Source organism: Macaca fascicularis, chromosome 6 (genome assembly GCF_037993035.2).
Source record: "Macaca fascicularis isolate 582-1 chromosome 6, T2T-MFA8v1.1".
In the NCBI taxonomy this organism is placed as follows: Eukaryota; Metazoa; Chordata; class Mammalia; order Primates; family Cercopithecidae; genus Macaca; species Macaca fascicularis.
This window is the reverse complement of record NC_088380.1, coordinates 111,321,805-111,344,157: the sequence shown is the minus strand read 5'-3', so window position 1 is coordinate 111,344,157 and position 22,353 is coordinate 111,321,805. Positions and strand designations below refer to the sequence as shown.

The 22,353-nt window shown below is 34.8% G+C and overlaps 1 long non-coding RNA gene across 1 annotated transcript in view; it reads left to right on the top strand.

Annotated features, from left to right (window-relative positions):
• LOC135971135 (uncharacterized) overlaps positions 1–15,801 on the top strand; it is a 105,384-nt gene extending 89,583 nt beyond the window's left edge. The window contains exon 3 of the long non-coding RNA XR_010587216.1: positions 15,324–15,801. This is a non-coding gene — a long non-coding RNA (uncharacterized lncRNA). The remainder of the gene's footprint in view (positions 1–15,323) is intronic.
• The last annotated feature ends 6,552 nt before the right edge of the window (positions 15,802–22,353 follow it).

Genomic DNA, 22,353 nt, shown 5'->3' with positions numbered 1-22,353 from the left:
TCTGTGAGGTTGTTTCATACATATGTAATACAATTATATTCCTTGTTTACATTTTGCATTATATCCTCACATCTGGCCTCCCAAATTATTTTTTCTAAGTTGCATCTATTAAGTTGCACTGTTAGTGTTGTAAAGTTTTTCTATGGGTTTTAACAATTGAATGATGTATATCTACCATTACAGTAATATATAGAATAGTTTCACTACTCTGAAAATGTTCCTTTTTACTTATTTTACTGTCCTTCCCCTCTGATGTATCTTTGGCAACCACTGTCTGTCTAATGGTTCGATAGTTTTGCTTTCTACACAATGTCATATAAGTGGAATAATGTACTGCATAGTCTTTTGAGACTTTTCTTTCAGTTAACACTATGCATTTAAGATTCATTCATGTCATTGCGTGGCTTAATAGCTCATACTTTTTGCAAATGAATGTTTTTTCATTACAGGAATGCACCACAGTTTAGTTATAGATCCACCTATGGGAGTCATCTTAGTTGCCTCCGGTTTGGGGCAAATATAAATAAGTTGTTATAAACATTCAGCTTCCAATGTTTGTGGGAACATAACTTTTTAATCAGTTGGGTAAAAATCTGGGAATGCAGTTGTTGGGTTATAAGGGAAGGCTATGTTTAGCTTTGTTGAGAAGCTGCCAAACTATCTTCCAAACTGCCTGTACAATTTTGCCTTCCCACAAGCAATGAATTAGAGTCCCTGTTACTCTACAGCCTTACCAGCAATTCATATGGTCAGGATTTTGTTTTTGTTTTTGTTTCTGTTTTGTTTTGGTTTTATCGCCATTCTAATAAGCTTGCAGTAGTATCTTATTATTTTATTTTGCATTTTCATATTAGCATCTTTTCATATGCTTATTTGCCATCTGTCTATCTGTTGTGGTGAGGTGTCTGTTCAGAACTTTTGCTCCTTCTTTTAATTGGGCTGTTCATTTTCCTTTTGTTGACTTTTAAGTGTTGTTTTTGCATTTTTGACACAAGTCCTTTATCAGATATGTGTTTGGAAATGCTTTCTCCTGGTCTTTGGCTTGCCTCTTGATTCTCTTAATAGTGTCTTTGGCAGAAGAGACGTTTTCAATTTTAATAAAATACAGCTAAGTTTTTTTGTGGTGTTGTATGTAAAATGTCATTGCCAAATGTGAGCTCACCTAAATATTCTCCTTCTTTCCTAAAAGCTATACAGTTTTGCGTTTCATATGAGTTTATTTTTAGTTCATTTTAGTGCAAATATTTAAGGCATGTGTCTAGGCTCTTTTTTTGCATATCGAAATCTCACTGTTTCAACATCATTCGTTTAAAGACTATTTTTTCTCTATTGAATTGCTTTTGTGCCTTTGCAAAAATCAGTTGACCATATCCGTGCAGGTCTACTTTTGGACTATCTATTCTGTTCAAGTGCCAATACCATGCTGACTTGTTTACTTTAGCTTTAGAGGAATTCTTGACAAGATTCGTGTTAGTCTTCCAAATTTATTCTTCTTTAGTATTATGTTGACTATTCAGTGATTTTGCCTTTTCTTATAAATTTCAGAATTTGTCAATATCTATAAAATCCTTGTCTGGAATTTTTACTTGGATTATGTTCAATGTATAGATAAAGATGGAAAGAAGGCTAGACTCATGCCTGTAATCCCAGCACTTTGGGAGGCTGAGGTGGAAAGATCACTTGAGCCCAGGAGTTTAAGTCCAGCTTGGGCAACATGAGACTTCATCCTTATAAAAAAAATAAATAAATAAAAATGCTAGTCAGAGGTGGAGGTGCATGCCTATAGTTCTATCTACTCGGAAGGCTGAGGTGGGAAGATTGCTTGACCCCAGGAGTTCAAGACTGCAATGAACTAAAGCAGGGATCTCCAACCACAGGACCAGGATAGGTACCAGTCTGTGTCTTGTCAGTAACCAGGCCACACAGCAGGAGGTGAGAACAGCAAGCACTAAGGCCTGAGATCCACCTCTTGTCAGATCAGCTGCTGCATTAAATTCTCAAAGGAGCAGGAACCCTATTGTGAACTGTGCATGCTAGGAATCTAGGTTGCCTGCTCCTTATGAGAATCTAACTAATGCCTGATGATCTAAGGTAGAACAGTTTCACTGAAAGCATCCCCCATGCCCTGAGCTAAAGAAAAGAATTAACAAGATTGTCTTCCACTCTGTGAACAAGGATGATCTCTTAGCTTATTTAGATTTTATTTTTTTCTATTCATTTATTTATTTATTTTGGAGACAGATTCTTGCTCTGTCACCCAGGCTGGAGTGCAAAGGCATGATCTTGACTCGTTGCAACCTCCGCCTTCTGGGTTCAAACAATTCTCCGGCCTCAGCCTCCCAAAGTGCTGGGATTACAGGTGTGAGCCACTGCGCCCAGCCTTCTATAAATTTCATCATAAGTGTTTTTTAAGTTTTCTACATAGAGATCTTGTACTTCATTTTTCTTATATTTATACCTAAGTATTTCTTCATTTTTGAATTGTTCATTGCTGGTTTATAGTAAGACAGTAGACTTTTTATATTGACCTGTATCCCAAACATGCTATACTCTCTTATCAATTCTAGATTTTCTTTCTGTAGATTCTTGGAAGTTTTCTACACACTCACCGAACAAGTGAAAAAAGATAGCTTTATTTCACCTATCCAATCTGTGTAGATTTTATCTATTCTTTCCTTGTTTTATTACACTAACCAGGACATCTGATTAATGTTAACTAGGATTAGAGAGACAGTGTGTCTTTAGTGGCAAGGCATTTTTAATTATTTAAGTACAACTTTTTCAAAAATAACTATTAATTTGGAAATAAATCCTTATATATTGTAAAAAATTATGTCTACATTCAAGTTAGGGTTAAATTCAAAGAAATTTTAAATATTGATCTTTTGCCATGATGATAAATGAAATAAAATTTTGGTCCTTATTATTTATTTTACATGTTGCTTGCTTACAAGTATTAGAATAAATGTATATTTTTTTAATTTGACTATTGTAAAATTATACCCGTTCACTTATGCTAAAGCAGAGATAGATTTCTGATAGCAATGTGATTTAATCCTATTTGTTAAAAATACCCCTTATGAGTTATATCCAGTGAAATTTGTCCTTATGTGCTGTATTTATGCTGGCATAAGCTGTGTTATATTTTTATGAAGTTTAAAATAATTTCATCTTCTTAATTTTCTTTTTGTACGTGAATTATAAAATAAGAAATAAAAAAGTAGAAAGAGAAGATTTTCTGGGAAAAAATGCAATTCAAGTATGATTGCTCTAAATATACAAATGTTCTTTAACCAATAAATGTTGGCAACATAATTCTTTTTAACATTATACGCTAAAAGAAATCAATTCTTGTAATTTAAAAATAAGGGTATTACTATGAATTTTAAAAATTAAATTGTTTTCTGTGTTTTTGTCTCTCCTGGTTGTCAGTCTTTATTTAATGACAAAAACAGTCTTATTTTGTAATATCTCTGCTTTTATGGGCCTCTTTTCTGTTTGTAAGCAACTATTTTCTGGGGTGTTAGAAGGACAACTTGGTATTAGAAAGAGGATAAGACAAAATCTTTCTAGGAAATTCACTCCACACAACTCAAAACATTCTGAGATTGAATTTTTAACAAATCTCAAAAACTATTCCAATTATCTCAACTCTGAGCTAATAAGAAAAGCTATAGGATCCTGTCTTTCAGCCTGTGATCAGTTGATGGTATCATGTCACCCACAGAAAGAATATTTTAAGTGAAAGGTTTAGTATTGACAGTTTATCAAAAAGAGATGCATTTGTCCATTTTTATATCGCCTCTCCTTTGTGAAGCAAGTTATACTTTTTGAGTACCGATACTTGCCACTGTGCCATTCTACAAACACAAAAATGCATAAGGATATGCTCCTAGCCATCCAAGGATGTCACGTATGCCAGGAGAGCTAGAAACAGACGTTAATGCAGCATACTGTATGTAAAGGTTGCAAGACTTCGCTGAGTATTACGGTTGCATCTGTGGTAGTTACAAAAGTTGTTATAGAGAAGGTATATCCCTGCTCTCAGGTATTTGAATTAAGAAAATAAATGTGAGTGTCTGTTATATTATCTATAAAATGGCCTATTTAAATAATAGATGATTAAGGAAGGGAGAGATACAAGTCTAAATTCAGCAACCCAAAGGCTGCCCGAGCATATTAAAAGGTCAGATTTTTCTACCACTTGTTGAACTTGCTGTTGTTGTCCATCTGGATTAGGGAACCTGTAGGCAGATTTAGTTTTTCCTATATCTAAATGCTGACTGATAACAGTTAGTTAATGAAGATAATCTACTGATTTCCTCATACTTAACTAAATAGCTATAGATATTTTTATTTTTTAAGTTTGAACAGACTCCTCAAATATTGCTAAATTTCAGACAGGCATTTTATATGAGCAGTTCAGCCAATTGAAGTGATAGTCCCATTCTTATATTATAAATTCCATTAATCTATTCTCAATACAAAATTAAAATTATTTAATGTAGCATTCATTAAATATGACTACAACATAAAAGACAGAAACACAGTTTGCAGGGTAGTTGGAAGGGAGGGAGTGAGAAGCAAAGATAAGAAGACATGGGTCTGAAAACATCTAGAACAGTGATCAACAAACTTTTTCTATAAAGGCACAGATAGTAAATATCTTACATTTTGTAACTCATGGGTCTTCATCACAAATACTCAGTTCTGTAATTGTAGTGTAGCCATAGATAATACGTAAATGAATGAATGTGCTTGTCTTTTAGTAAAACTTTATTTATAAAACACTAAAATTTAAATGTTATTAACATTTTAATTTTAAATTTTCTGTGTTATGAATTTTTCTTCTTTTGATGCTTTTAACCATTCAAAAATATGAAAGACATTCTTAGCTAGAGGTACAAACACAGACATTGAAATGGATTTCTTCCGAGAGTTATGATTTGCCTATCCCTAATATAATCCTAATATAATGATGTTTAAACATTACCTTGTACCTAGTGGGAAATTATTGAAGCATTTTATCCACTTAAAATATTTATATCCTTGAATTGGTACCTTCAAAAAATTTACATTTAATATGATTTTTAATGTGTTCCTGCTGAAGTCTGCATTCATTTTTGGTTGTTTTCTGTTTTTCTTTCTCCTGTTTCTCTATTTCTTCTTTCTTGCTTTTGTGTGTGCTACTGGAACATTTTGATATTTAATTTTTACCTTTCTGTAGTATTTCTGAGTGTCTCCATGTATAGCTATTTTAGGATATATGTTTTGGAACTTTACATATATACTTAAGGTAATATATAATCTATTATATACATAACATGTATAGTGTATATTATATATGTATAAAATTATGGTTTACAGGTGTTAACATTTTACAGAAAACACACCTTTACCCCTCACCATTTATGATATATGTATCTTAAATCTTTTCTCTCTATATGTTGAGGACTACAGCAGCAGTTGCTATAATTACTGCTTAAATTGTCTAACATAATTTAGAAACTCAAAAGTACAAATAATTCTGTTATATTTATCTATATAAACATTTTTCTGTTCTCTTTTTCCTTCTTGTTTTTCTAGGATTACTTATTTTATCATTTTATTTATGTTTAGAGAACTTCCTCTATTCATTTTTTTTTAATAATAAGTTCCCTGGTGACAATTTCTCTCAATTTTTCTTTATCTAAGAATGTTTTTGTTTCCCCATTCTCTGGGGAAAACATTTTGCTTTTCCAGAGAAAATAAAGAATATTTTCTCTGAATATGGAATTCTGGGTTGACAGTTCTTTTATTTCAGAATTTGAAAAAATGAGTCACTTTTATCTTGCCAGTATACTTTATGTTTGTTTATTTATTTACTTTTTTTTTTTTTGAGACAGAGTCTCACTCTGTGACACAGGCTGGAGCGCAGTGGCGCATTCTCGGCTCATTGCAACCCCAGCCTCCCATGTTAAAGGGATTCTTATGTCTCAGCCTCCTGAGTAGCTGGGATTACAGGTGCCCACCACCATGCCCAGATAATTTTTATATTTTTAGTAGAGACAGCGTTTCACCATGTTGGCCAGTCTGGTCTCAAACTCCTGACCTCAAGTGATCCACCTGCCTCGGCCTCCCAAAGTGCTGAGATTGCATATGTGAGCCACTACACCAGGCCCATGGTTTTTGATAAGAAAATCTCTGCTATTTGAGTTGTTTTTTTCAGCATAGATAAGGTGTCTCTTCTCTCTCCTTTCAAATGTTTCTTTTCATTCATCAGTTTTAGCTATTTAAATATGATGTGACTTAGTGTAGATTTATTTAAATTTATCGTGCTTGAGAAATACAATTTGACCCAGCAATCTCATTACTGAATATACACCCAAAGAAATATAAATAATTCTATCATAAAGGTAAATGCACATGTATATTCATTGCAGAACTAGTCACAATAGCAAAGATATGGAATCAACTCGAATGCCCATCAATGATAGACTGGATAAAGAAAATATGATATGTATACATCATGGAATACTATGCAGCCATAAAAAGAATGAGACCATGTCCTTTTCAGGGACATGAATAGAGCTGGAAGTCATTATCCTCAGCAAACTAATGCTGGCATAGAAAGCCAAACCTCACATGTTCTCATAAGTGGGAGCTGATTGATGAGAGCACATGGGCAACAGCACTCACTGGCACTTCTTGGGGGGAGTGGTGGTAGGGAGAGCATCAGGAAGAATAGCTAATGGATGCCGGGCTTAATACCCGGGTGAGGGGATGACCTGTGCAGTAAACTGCCATGGCACATATTTACCCATGTAACAAACCTGCACATCCTGCAAGTGTACCCCTGAACTTAAAATAAAGGTTGAAGAACTTACAATATTGTTTTAGCTCTTATCATGTCATAACAAACTATTCCAGAACTTAGTAGCATAAAACAACCATTCAGAGTTTCTGTGGATTAGGACTCTAAAAGGGCACCAAATAAAAATTAAATAAATAAATTTATCCTGCTTGGGGTTCACTTGGTTTCTTTATCTGTAGCTTTATGTCTTTTGCCCAATTAAAGAATATTTAAGCCATTATTTTTTCAGGTAGCTTTTCATTCTCACCCTCTTTCTTTTCTCCTTTCAGAACTCTGACACCATAAATGCCAGTTATTTTAGTACCACAGGTCTCAAAGTGTTTTAAAATTAATTTTTTAATTTCATTATCTCTATTGTTCTATCTTCAATTTTACTGATTCATTCCTCTATCCTCTCCACTGGTTATTGCATTTTTCAGTTCCATAATTTCCATTTAATTCTTCTAACTCTTTCCTGAGACATTTTATCTTACCATTTCTTTCAGATGTTCTCGTAATTGTTTGTTGCAGCATATATGATGATTAAAGTCCTCATCAAATAACTCTACTACAACATACTTCACTTTATTCACTTCATAGATATTGTGTTTTTTATAAATTGAAGGTTTGTGGCAACCATGCCTTAAGCAAGTCTGTCAGCACCATTTTTCTAACAGCATATACTCACTTTGTGCCACTGTGTCACATTTGGTAATTCTCACATTTCAAAGTTTTTAATTATTATTATATCTGTTATGATCTGGGATTAGTGATCTTTGATATAACTATTGTATTCATTTTGGGGTGCAATGGACCATCCCCATAGAAGACAGCAAACTTAATTGATAAATGGTGTTTGTGTCCTGACTACTCCAGCAAATGGCCACTCCTCAATCTTGCTACCTCTCTCCAGGCCTCCCTGTTACTTGAACTCTTAAGTGTTAAGTTGAAAAGACGAGTTGCCTGTGTCTTACTTTAAAAGCTGAAAATAATTATGTTTAGTGAGAAAGGACATGCTAAAAGCTCAGATAGACAGAAAGCTAGCCTCTTGTGGCAATAGTTAGCCAACTTGTAAATACAAAAAAAAATAAATTATTGCAAGAAATTAACATGCTAATCCAGTGAACACACAAATGATAAGAAAACAAAACAGCTTTATTAATGGATATAAAGAAAGTTCCTGTGATCTAAATAGAAGATCAAATAAGCTACAACATTCTCTAAGCCAAAGCCTAATAAAAAGTAAGAGCATAACTCTCTTTAATTATGTAAAGTTTGAGAGAGGTGAGGAATCCACAGATTAAAATGTTTAAAGCTAGCAGAGGTTGGTTCATGAGGTGGAAAGAGACAAGCCATATCCATAACATAACAATCCGAAGTCCAAAGTTCGAAGTGTCATCTAGAAATGAGTTCCTTCCACCTATGAATCTGTAATATTAAAACACGTTATTTACTTCAAAGATACATTGGGGGCACAGGTATTGAGTAAACATTCCTATTCTAAAAGGGGGAAAATGGCCAAAAGAAAGGGGTACAGACCCCACACAAATCTGAAACATAGCAGGGCAGTCCTTAAATTTTAAAGCTCCAGAATAATCTCCTTTAACTTCATGTCCCATATTCGGGCACGTAGCTGCAAGGGGTAAGCCCTCAAGGCCTTAGGCAGCTCCACCCCTGTGGCTTTGCAGGGTACAACCCTCTTTCCCTCACAGCTCCAATAGGTGGTGTCTCAGTGGGGCCTCTGTGTGGGGCCTCCAAATTTTCCTTGGCATATGCCCTGTTAGAGGTTCTCTATGAGGGCTCTCTGTTTCTGTAACAGGCTTCTGTCTGGGCATACGGGCTTTCTCACATCCTCTGAAATCTAGGTGGAGGCTGCCAAGCCTCCTTCACTCTTGCATTCTGTGTGCCTACAGGCTTCACACCACATGGAAGCTGCCAGGACCCATGCCTTGCACCTTCTGGAGTGGCAGTCCAAACTGGACCTGGGCCTCTTTGAGCCATGCCTAAAGCTGGAGTGGGATATAGGGAGGAGTGACCTTAGCCTATGCAGCGTAATGCAGTCCTTGGTCTAGTCCACTAAATTATTCTCTCCCCCAGGCCTCGCTCTAGGTTTGTGATGAGAGGGTCTGCCTTGGAGATCTCTGAAATGCCTTCAAGGGCTTATTCTCATTTTCTTGACCTTCAGCACCTGGCTCCATTTTATTCATACTACTATCTCTAGCATGTGGTTGCTCAGCCTGCTTGGATTCCTCTTCTGATAATTTTTCTTTCTCTGTCACGTTGTCATGAAACTGCCTTTGCAAAATTTTGACAGTATGAGAAATCTGGCATTGCTGACTCCATATTGCTTCTAGCATCACAGGCTGACTACTCCCTCATTCCTGGGCATGGGCCAAGCTAACTTTGGGAGAAATTTAGTTTATAGTTTAAATGATAATAGTGCATTCCAAAAACTAAACTATCCTTGTAAAACTAATGAAAGGCCACCCAGTTAGGAGGATGAAAGGGGCTTAAATTCTACTAAGATTTAGGCATACATAATTACCAGCCACTATTCTGGAGGCCATAAGATTTACAACTTCCCCAATTACTCCTGTGAATAACATCACTATTGTAGAACCTAAGATTGGCCTTTTGAGATGTATTTTCAGGCTTTTATCTTTCTGACTACTGAATGGCTCCACCCAGAGCAGAAATTCCTCTGGTGGCCCCCACCCAGAAATGGACTCAGTACACAAGGACTGTTTTTCACACCCCTATGATTGCATCCCCAGTCAATCGGTATGCCTCCTTCCCTGGCCATCTGTTCACCAAATTATCCTTGAAAATGCCCTAACCTTCAAGCCTTCATGAGTCTGATTTCAGTAATAACTCCATCTCTCATGTGGTACATCCAAACTGGAATCAAACTCTTTCTTTACTGCTATGCCATGGTCTCAATAGATGTATTTTGTCTGTACAGTGGGCAGGAAAAACCCATTGCACAGTTATAGTCAGGCTGCACATTTTTTAGACTTTTAGGTTCTGCTTCCCTTTTAAATATAAGTTCCAGGCCGGGCGCGGTGGCTCACGCCAGTAATCCCTGCACTTTGGGAGGCTGAGGTGGATGGATCACGAGGCCAGGAGATCGAGACCATCCTGGCTAACACGGTGAAACCCCGTCTCTACTAAAAATACAAAAAAATAGCAGGTGTGGTGGTGGGCACCTGTAGTCCCAGTTACTCGGGAGGCTGAGGCAGAAGAATGGCGTGAACCCAGGAAGCGGAGCTTGCAGTGAGCTAAGATCGCGCCACTGCACTCCAGCCTGGGCGACAGAGTGAGACTCCACCTCAAAAAAAAAAAAAAAAAAAAAAGTGTGTGTGTATATATATATATATATTTATATTGGAACATATATATATATGTGTGTATATTTGGTAATTCATATATATATATATATATATATATATATATATATATATGTGTGTGTGTGTGTGTGTTCCAATTTTAGGTCATTTCTTTGCTCCCATATCCAAATATAAGCTGTTAGAAGCAGCTACAACACATCTTGAAGAATTTGATGCTTAGAAATTTTCTCTGCCAGCTACCCTAAGTTGTCACTCTTAAATTTAAACTTCTACAGAGCTCTAGGATATAAACACAATGCAGCTAAGCTCTTTGCTAGGGCATAACTAGAGTTACTTTGCTTCAGCTCCCAGTAAGTTTCTTATCTTCACCTGAGACCTAGTCAGCCTGGACTTCGCTGTTTCGATCACTATCAGCATTTTGGCCACAACCATATAAGCAGTCTCTAAGAAGTTTCAAACTTTCTCATCTTGCTATCTTCTTCTGAACCCTCCAAACTCTTCAAATCTCTTCCTGTTATGCAGTTCCAAAGTCACTTCCACATTTCCAGATTATCCTTATAACAATGCTCTACTCCTTGGCACACATTTTCTGTTATGCCACTCTTGCATAAAGAAATACCTGAGACTGGATATTTTATAAAGAAAAGAGCCTTAATTGGCTAATGGTTCTGCAGGCTGTACAGGAAGCCATCTACTTGGCTTCTGGTGAGGCCTTAGGAAGCTTTCAGTCACAGCACAAGGCCAAAAGGGAACCAGTATCTCACATGGCAAGAGCAGGAGCAAAAGGAGGGAGGTGCCACAAGCTTTTAAATGACCAGATATTGGAAGAACTCACTCACCATCATGAGAACAGCATCAAGCCATGAGAGATTCGCCCCTATGACCCAAACACCTCCCCTGAGGCCCCACCTCCCACACTGGGGATTACATTTCAACAAGAGATTTGGAGAGACAAATATCCAAACTATATCAGGTCCTTAAGAATTATGCTAAATCAACTCTACATGTGCTCCACAAATAGAATAACAAAGCCTGGATGACCACATATCTGTTTATACCATGGTTTACTGAATATTTTAAGCCTGTTATTAAGACTTACTGTTCAGAAAAAGAAGATTCCTATCAAAATATTACTACTCATTGAAAAAGCACCTGGTCCAGGAGCTCTGATGGAGATGTACAAAGAGATTAATATTGCTTTCATTCCTGTTAACACAACATCCATTCTGCAACTCATGGATCAAGAAGTAAGTTTGACTTTGGGGTCTTACTGTTTAAAAAATACATTTTGTAAAGGTATAGTAGCCACAGATAGTAATTTCTCTGCAATCTAGACAAGCTACATTGGAAAACTTCTGAAAAAAAATCCCATTCTAGATACCATTAGTAACATTTATGATTCATGGAGGAGTTCAATATATCAACATTAACAGGAGTTTACAATAAATTGATTCCAATTTTCATGGATGAATTTGAGTGTTTCAAGACACCAGTGGAGGAAGTAATTGCAGATGCAGGGGATATAGCAAGAGCACTAAAATTAGAAGTAAAGCCTGAAGATGTGACTCTATTGCTGCAACCTCATGATAGAACTTGAATGAATAAGGGTTACTCTTTATGAGTGAGAAAAGAAAGTGGTTTTTTGAGATGAAATCTACTTCTGGTGAATATGCTATGAACATTTTTGAAATAGCACCAAAGAATTCAGACTATTACATAAACTCACTTGATAAGGCAGTGGCAACGTTTGAGAAGACTGATTCCAAATTTAAAAGAAATTCTACTTGGATAAATGCCATCAAACAGCATTGCATGTTACAGGCTAAAGAACATGCTCTGTAACCACAATATCACGTAGTTGTGTTGTTCACAGTTCCTATTGTATGGTTTAAACAGGAAAAAAAGAACTAAAATATTTTAAAATTACGGCAATCTACATTTTTATACATAATGATATTGCACACTTAATAGACTATGAAATAGTATAAGCGTAACTTTTGTATGTGCTAGTAAACCTTAACATTGTGTGACTTACTTTACTGTGATGTTCATTTTATTGCCTTGGTCTGGAAGTGAGACTTCAATATCTCCAAGGTATACTTGTATCTATGTCATCTCAGTGTGGCATTTTCTGATTGTGTTTTCTCATTCAAATGTAAATCTGTCTTTTGTTTGTTTGTTCGTTTGTTTGTTCCAGCAGGATGGAGAGGGAAACACCTGCTAGTTACTGTCGAGTATGTGTGGGAAATCAGCTTTTGGGCTCTGTTGACACCTAGTGGTGGTGGCGGTGGTGGCGGAGGGCGTTCCTGGTTTCTCAGTGCAGGAGAGGAAGTTAAGGTGATTCATTAAGGCTCCCAGTGATACCAACCTGGCTGAAAGGTGGGGGAGCAATTCTTATTTGTCCTCTCTGGTGGTTAGCCTCCTTATATTTGAGTGGTGAGCTTCTTGATTTTCCACTATGTCTCTTTTGACATTATCTCAGCCTGGAAGGGAAGGGTGGCTCTTTAGCTTCCAAAGCTGATGGAAGTCCAGCCACTCTGTGTGATAATTGACAGGGGTGACTGGATCCTGCTGCCTTAGTGATGAGTACTCATGAGAGTCCCTGTTCCACACCATTCCTTGTTTGACACCACATCAGTAGGGGGGTGACTGTGGGGGAACCTGGACTCCTCATTGTAGCATGGTGTAAATTGGTGTCTAGATAGATGTCAGGTGTGTAGGTTGAACAGTAATTTTTTGTGGTATTTCTTTTTTACAGAGCAGCAATTGTCTAAAAGTTTCTGTCTTGCCAGCTTTACTATTTCATGTTGGTTGTTTTGAGAGAGTAGAACAGAAGGTTACCTTTTTTTTTTTTTCCACATGTGTTGGCATTCCCAGGTTGCCAGCTTCTCTACCACCCAGTGTAGGATGACTATAGTTAACAATATTATATTGTATAGTTTTAAATGGGTAGGAGAAGTATATGGAATTATTCCAACACGAAGAAATGCCAAATGTTTGAGTTGATGGCTATGTGTATTACTCTGATCCGATCACTATACATGTATCAAAACATAGAAACGTACAATTATTATCTCAACTTAAAAAAGAAACATTGGAAATTTCATAGCTCTATGTTTGAACACTAGAAAGATAGTAGACAAAAAATAATCAGATTCTAATGATAGTGATTGTTCAAGTCAATGTTTTACATGGTAAAAATATTACGTTTCTCCTCTTGTTAAAAATAAAACACATTAGAAAGAAGGAACAGACAGAAAAAGAAAGTACATTACTAAATGATAAGTAATAATATGAACTATACACACATATACATATGAGACATAAATATGTATGCATAAGTATATGCACACACATAAGTACATATATAATTTGATGACACTGAGTTTATTACCAAAAATCCGATTCTTTCGCTCATATACGAACACATGTGCACACACATACACGCATACACAAATGTAAAGTGAACTTCCAAACACATTTTGCTTATTAACAACAAAAAAGGTCTTTTAATTATTAGTAGAAATATTTGTTATTTTAATTCAATAAATATATATCGAGTGTCCACTACATTTTTCTTAAGTAAAATTTAAAGGGAAACCTCTGAGTTCCAAGGGCAAGATATTGATTTGCTTTATTTAATATTACTTATCATCTAAGTATCTTGGATTTTAGCATATCAGAATGTTGCCTCTTTTTAAGAATATGTTTATAATATAGTCTTTGATAGAAAAAATAGCAATGGTTTCAACTGTGAAAAAAATTAAATTCTTTAGCGAATTTGAACTCAAAGCAATTTCAATGAATATGAAATCTCACACCTGTGTGTTCAATATTGCTGATGAATATTTACAACTGGACTTTAATCATTTTTTCTTCAACATAACTTTTGACAAGCTTGTCCGGGTTCAAATTGTCTTTGTAAAATTTTGTGATGAAAATTTTAATTATAAAAGTATAAGCTTAAGTAATTGTTGATAGGTGCTTTCTCCCCATAAACATTATAATTTTGTCTTGATAAGAAAGATAATGATAATGATGAGGATGAGGATAAAATAATATTAATAGCTAACATTTACTGACAAAATTTTAAAATAGACACTGTACTAAATGCTTTATGTGTACAAGCTCAGTGACAATATACAGATTATGTGTGAGTAGTTGCTCAAAATCACAGCGAGTAAAGGATGAGAGCAATATTCAAAACCTATACTATCTCTAAAGTGGGCATACTTAATCCCTATTACACTATCTTAAACTTAGATATGATCAAATTTTTAAATCTTTGTGGTTATATAATAGAGCAAACAAAATATGTTATCCAAATCGCATTATAATTTTATCAATGTGATGTGTTTGACATCTAAAAAAGATAAAATTGCCGTAACATAAAATAATCCTTTTGTTTACTATTGAAACAAATAATATTTTAGCTTACAGTTAAACAAAATAGAATCTGTTGTTCCAAGTATGGGTTAAATAATATGCAGTTTGGGTTTAGAAAAAATTACAAATACTTGATCCATAGTTATGTACTAGGATAGATTAGGATCTTTATAGATTTTGCTGAACCTGTGGAGGATGTCAGTTACCATGCTATACCACCCATTTTTGCCCCTCATGAAAATTAGATCCTAAAAGTATTCAAAAGATGTTTTTAAGAAAACACAATAATTCTCATTTTAAAAACTAGTATTTAGCACATAATAGATTGCCAATCCTAAATGTTTACTAAAATTTGAATAGTAAATGTAGGAAAATATTCTGCATTGCAAAGTGAACTTGCTGTAGACAGTAATGCAGTGGGGCTCAGCTTCAGCTGTACAGCGGAGTTGTAGCACTTGCAGCTTCTCTCAGTTCACTTTCAACTGTGGATTCAGAAACACATGCATAAGACTTATCTTAGAGAGAGGATATATTCTAATGTGGAGTGAAAAGTTCAAAATACTTTTCACAAGGGAAGATAAAATAAGTTGTATTTTTAAATAGTCTTCAAATATAATCTTGAATCCTGATGCTTCCATTACCTGTAGCTGATTTCAAAAGCAATAGTGATTATTGTATTATATGACAAGAGGAGTTTTACAGATGTACATTAAGTCTCTAATCAATTGCCTTTCATTTAATTTATTTTTAAAAAAAAGGTTTTCCTGGGAGAGATTGACTTAATCAAGCGAGCCCTTTAAATGGATTGGGACCCTTGTGGAGGTCAGATGTGTTCTGCTGCTGACCTTGAAAATGGAATCTGCAATGTGAAAGTGTTGGTGGAGGGGGCCAAATGCCAAGGACCTAAGGGGGCACCCTGGGAGCTGAGAGTAGTCCCCAGCTAATAACTAGCAAGAAGATGAAACCTCAACTCACAACCATAAGAAACTGAATTATGCTAACAACTATTTGAGCCTGGAAGAGGATCCTGAGCACCAGAAAGCAATGTCACATAGCAACCACTTTGATTGCATCCTTGCAAGACCTTGTGATGAGGACCCAATGAATTCACGCCCAGATTCATGCCCATCGAAACTGTGATAATACATGTATGTTGTTTTACATTATTTAGGTTTTGCTGATTGTTATGTAGCCATATGCAACTAATACAGACTCTAACACTCAGTGTACTCCCCATCCCCCACCTACAAAACAACTCTGGCTTTATTCATTGTTCTCATTATGGTAACCTTCCCATTATATCCTTGATTTAAGTAAAAAAAAAAAAAAAATCTTCAAAAAAATTCCAATTATGTTGTAAAGAATATGTCATATACAAATGTCCTATAAATTACCATCTGAGGGAGAAATATTCATAGACATAATTTTAATAAATCAATTCTACTTTTTAGCTCTCAAACAGGCCCAACCTATTGATATTTCACTCACAGTTAAAAGCATGTTTAACTATGGCACCTTAACTTGCCACCCAGAGTTGAAAACGAAATGTTTTATAACTCATATGGCAGTAGGATTTACAGAGTACATTAATGCAATACCTAAAAAGTTGGAGAAAAACATGTGACCCTATAGTAGCATAACTACTTAAGGAAAGAAAGAATTTCTGAGATAAGTTTTGCTTTGCTGTGTTTTGTAAATAAGAAAAATAAAATATTTTTTAACAAAAAATATTATCTCTAATATCATCTCTGTTGTTCACCACATTTGCTTGTGAAGATTATTTGGCCAGCATTTTATGAATATATTAAGCAGATGGTTATTGATAGTATTTGCAATGCGCATTTCAAGTGCTTCTAGGGATACTTAGACTGTTATGAGCTCACAGAGTGCTTACAAGATCTTAGTTCAACTGGAGTTAATGTTTTCTTATCTCAGAAATAACTCCTGATTTAACAGGATAGATAATTACTGAGGTATATATATATGGATTCATAATTACTGAAAATAAGTCTATAAAATGAATTTTATCTCTTTTTAATTTGTTTGTATTTTTCACATTGTGGGGAATTATAACACTTCAAATGACCTATTGTTTATGTTTTACTTTGCTTTCACCCAAGAAAGGGGTAGGATTTCCGTCTCTAACATCTTGTTGTTAAGTCTTCTCAAGTAACTGAAGCATTTTATTTAGTTCATAAAGTGTGGTAAGCATGTAGTACACTTGGTTTTGTATTTCTTACAGTAATCCTAAAAGGGAAGCTTTAATCTTAACTGCAAAGACAAAAATTGAGCTACTTAGCCTAATGTCCTAGCTAATGACAAGTAGAGATGCTAATAATCAATCTGATTCTGGAGCCACTTTTTCCATTCAAATGCCTCTCCATCATATCTATATCTCTCCCATCAGTAGCAGTGAAATATATTAGTTTTTTCTCCTTGAATTCCTCAAAGAGCATCTTACATTTCATTGCCTCTAAGCACTCAATTCTGAAGCTACACTTACAGATGGAAACACACAAAAAGCAAGATGGAGAAACATTTTTAAGTAATTATATTTTTGCCTTTACAGCCTTCCATTCTAAAACCGTTAAAAAGACCAAATACAAAGGCCAACTTAGAGTTTTTATTTTTCTGGGGGACTAGACAATCTTTTTTGTTTTTGTTTTATTTTATTTTAATTGCCACATAATAATTGTACATATTTATGGGTTAGAATGTGATGTTTTCATGCATGTATAATAGTCAAATCAGGATAATTAGCATATCAATCATCTTAAACATTTATCATTTCTTTGTAATGAGAACTTTTTTAAAATTCAAGACTGTGTTTGAAACTAAAAGTGATTTGGGAACTCTTTATGTTACATAATGCAAAGGAAAACCAAGAGCTTGTTAGAATTTTCGTCTGGGTTAGAGAACTTCATACTCAATGATTAAAGTTTGAGGGGGCAGTGGAATATGATACGTTGTGCTTTCTCTAAACTGAAGTTCAAACATTTTCTTTCCTATATGTATTTTTGCTTTTCATGCTGCTCTATAATTTTGCTCAAATAGGTTTAGCTTCTATATTTAAGTATTTTTTGACAGAAAAATCAATGGCAACTGGCTTAAGCAACAAGGGTATATATTGACCCATGTAAGCACAAACCCAAATGATGGCACTGACTCCTGGTTTCTTTCTACTTCTTTCGATGTGTTGACTTCATTCTGCAGCTGGGCATAATAACAAGATGTGTGGATACCTAGATAATCCATTGTTAAAGTCCAGTGGAATGGAAGTTTTTACCTGAGGCAGTTTGAAAAAGCCTTGAAAGTTACTTTGATCAGATTGCTTTAGATTTTGTTCACATCTAAATGACTCAGGTGGCCAGGAAATGTTATTCCAGAATGGGTTTAGCTTGATTTACAGCATACCTACCACATTGTATGAACTGAATGGGTACTGCGTTTTTTTTTTGTTGTTGTTTTTTTTTTTTTTTTTTTTTTTTTTTGCTAGGGTGGAGACTCAGTATCAAGCCACATATACTGAGAATGGGAGAAGAATGGAACTTCCAATGAAAAACAGGGCCCCTCCCAGGAAGAAAGAGAAATGGATGCTGTGGAAGCAAATAATAACTGTCCACTAAGAATGCTTTCTGTGAGGATTCTATTACCGCGAGATCTATCTATTTCTGAACATTCCAAGCATTATATCACACGTTAAGAACCAAATTCATTTAACTTAAGCCTTTTTTGCTGTATAACCGCAGTCTTCATACTTTCTCTTTCTGTGTTAACCTTTTACATCTTTTACTATTATCCACCATCTGCAGGTGTTTAGCCTTGGGTTATAATATGCATTGTTCAGAGACTGACTGTGTTCAGAAGCTTGATGACAGCCTTTCTCCCTTGCTCCATTGTCAAAGGTGGATTCAAGTATTGCTCATAAATGTTTCAAGAACTTAGATGAAATGTCTAAATCAGCCAAATGAATAGTTAAGTGTGATTATTTAGTCTGTGCAGATTTTATTTGATGCTACATTACAAAGATTTTCTCAGAAAAATTCCAGAAGTACAATTTTTCTAGAATTTCTTTGTCAGACCATTCACTGAGTCTGAAAAGCTGAACTGCAATGATGAAGCAATATAATGCCCTTCAATTCCATAGCCATTTGCTTCCACTTGCACATTTAAATTTGTAGCAGAAATCTAAATGTTTAGCTTAATTGCCCCACTATGAAATACAGAGATTTATGAAAAGATGCTAACAGCCTGTCCCCGTGCCATCATTGAAAAGGCTCACTGGGTATTCAATAATAAGAAGGGAAAAAAGCATAAAGAGGCAAAAATTACATTTAAATCAACATAGCAAAAGGTTGCCATGGTACAAAGAAAAATTAAATCAAACAGTGGGGTTCTTTTCAATACAGGCCTTTAAGAAAATGGGCAAAATGTAATGTTCTCTATTTGTCAGACAAGCGACACAGTTAATCAGTGCTAATTGCCCAGGATTGGCCTCTCAGTTATGTCAGTCAATTAAAACACATTCTAATATATACTGACCAAACCCCCCTATGTGGTAGGTAGGCAGAAAAATGAAAGGCATATACAGTGGGTCCCTCTCTTAGTTGGGAAAAGAAATCAATACTGATTTAGTTGTAGCAGAATTGAGCTATTTTGTCTGCAGTCTTTTTTATCTGCAAGGCCCCCTGGCCATCAGTGTGGGAAAACATTCATGGAACGAATGCATTTAGCAAGAGTAATCATCATCATCGTGAAGTGCTTATCAGAAATGAAGACAAAATGCAATTAGGCTAGATTTACAGTTGGACCAATAATTACCACTCAGATGTTTCAGCTGAATGGAAAATACATGATTCCAAACCATGACATTTGTGTTCGATTGCTTTCTCCTCCTTTCTCTTGTGATCTCTAACCCTCCTCCATTTTCTTTTCTTTCTTTTTTTTTATTTATAAAATATGTCAGTCATGATGTACCACAGCTGAATAATTGTCATAGAGTCAAATGCTTGCAGATGGTTAATGGAAACAGAAAATTAAATGAACAGCAGTAAAGAAACTCATACAAAATTAAAGAACTCTATTGCAAATTTAAAGGGTCATTTGGTTTCATCAAAAATCAAATAATATGAATATGTTATCCTCTGCATGAAAGAGACTATGTTAAATTATTTTGAGAACTGAAAAATGAGCAATCAATGGTGTGCTAATGAAATTTGTGAAAAAATCATGTACTATTGAAATATGCCATAAATTGTCATTTAGTTCCTGCAGAAGAAGGCCTACTTTGGGAGATCACTTTTTTTGTTTTGCTATGTTTTATTTTATTTTACTTCAGCTTATTGTTTATTTAAATGATCAAACTGATGATAGGACTTGAATCAAGTTAGTGGGATTAAAATAAGCAGACTTCTCTCTGAGCTGCAAATAATAATAAGCTACTCTATCAAAAAAGTATCTTGTCTGAAATATTTTCCTCATATGACAGAAAACTAACAATTCATATTATATTCATTAAATGTCCAAAGAACCAAATCAATGACCTAATAGAACTGCAAATATTAAGATGGTTTAGGCCAACTAAGCTCTCACCCACCTGGCATTTTTAAAACACGTAATTGATAAAACTTTTGTGAAAATAAAAACTGTCTTTCTGGTGAAGCATTAGAAATGATGTTGCATGGTGTCATTCAGAAGTGAATTTCAGTTACAGATTCTTGAAAAATAGATCAATATTACAAAGCATTACATTCTTTATTCGCTCCTTTTTATTTTTCATTATCCTCTTTATTCTCTGGGAAACCCAAAAGTCAATATGAAATGTCTTTGTCCATCATAGAAATGATTTTCATCTTTGATGGTTGCTCATATCAAAGAGAAAGAAAAATAAAGACATATAATTGAGCCTTCAATGAAAATAACTCAAACATTTGTGACATTGTCATGAATGACTATATAATAGCGGAATATTTTTAATGATTAACAAATTTTAGAGGGTATTTGAAAGTGAGTCAATTTTTCACATTTAAAAAAAAAGGCTGTAAAATAAATATTCCAAAAAGAACAACTTTAAAAAGGTTAAAATAAAATTATTTTACAAATCCCTTAAGATAAATCATGATCTTTTCAAATGCAAAACAAAATGCATTTTATCTTGCATTAATGAGTAGGAAAAAAAATTATAAACACACTTTTTTTTTTCAGTGATCCTTGATTGATTATTTAAATCACTAAAAGCATTTCATTTTTTCCCTCTCAAACTCTGAGTTTATATGTAAAATTGGACTTCAGATAAAATTGATGCACAGGTGAAATATTGACCCAACTTTTCATTTGACAAAGAAGAAATTCTTTATTTTAAATGATATCTAGCAAAGGTAAAGTTTAGTTAGTTATTCTGGGTTAAAATAGGAACAAATGTAGCTCAACAATTTTGAACTCTTTGTATAAATAAGTTATAATTAAATATTCAAGTTTATTGAGTTAAAGCAGTTTTTTCTATATTTTTCAAATAGAACCCCACTTTTTAAGATTTGTCTGCCCTTTTTCTAACTACAGCTCCTTAATACATTCATTTTTGATGTAATTGATGTAGTTTCCATTTGAAATCCAGCCATCTCAACACTAAACATAGGAGCATTATCAATATAATATCCAACAATAGTGCTCTTTGCAGATTCATCACTATAGAGTAATTTTTTATAGATGAAATTGCAGCAGGAACAATGCCACTAGTCCCAATTATTATTATTATTATTATTTACTTTTCAAATAAAATGCGGGAGATGTTTATGGCAGGGGCAAATGTCTTCATTTTGATGTATTAAACTGCAATTTCTACAAATACCTCAGCCCTACTGATTTCCTATACTTAAGAGCTCAGAGTGCAGTGCCTGAGTATGCCTGATACATTATAAATTTTCATAAATACATTCCCTTTTTGATAAGTATATTCCCTTAAATTAATAACATACTCCTGCTTCATGTTTGAGAGGAAAATCTAATTTGTTTATACTAATATTTAGAGCACACTTCCGGATTCAGGATGGTTACTGAATGCTAAGGAAATGTTTCTTTAGCAGTTTGAGATTCTGTGGTTGAGGCACATACAAGAAATAAATTAAGTACAAAAACATCCCATTGTATTTTTAGGAGCTCTCAAGGTTTTAAAGAGATGCAAGCAAATGACAGTGAATGGTGTGTTACTCTGCCTGGGTCTACCTTCAGGGCAAGGGCATACGTTTCCCCAGCTGCCAGGAACGTTTGCCACTAACAGCTCACAGCTGAGTTCATCTCCTGTTATTATCCTTTACCTAAGGGAGCAGCCTCCAAAAGAAACTTGTTTGCCCTCAACTCAGTCTGCATCTGCTGAGTAAGTGGGTGTAAAAAATTGGCACCCTTGCATCTAATCCAGACATCTCTGAAAGACCACCCCAGTTTCAATGCCCCCCCCAACGAGATCAGATGAAGCCACCATTATTAACTCCTTAATTTGCCCGATACTGCTTCACTTACTTCCTCATGGGGTTGCTTCTGACAGCAAGCCCCAATAAACTTCTTCCTTATACATCTTAATCTCAAAGTCTGATTCATAGGAACCGAAGAGATTTTAATTTGAATTTAAATAACAGGCAGAGTTTGAAAGAATAAAGAATGGAGGGAAACTATCATAGCCTGGTATGACCTGGATCAATATAAACAAAGGTGAGAAAGTGGAAGTGACTTGTGATGTTTATCATATTGTAAAGTGACTTTGATCTGATAATCTGTGGGATTTTCAGGGAATTA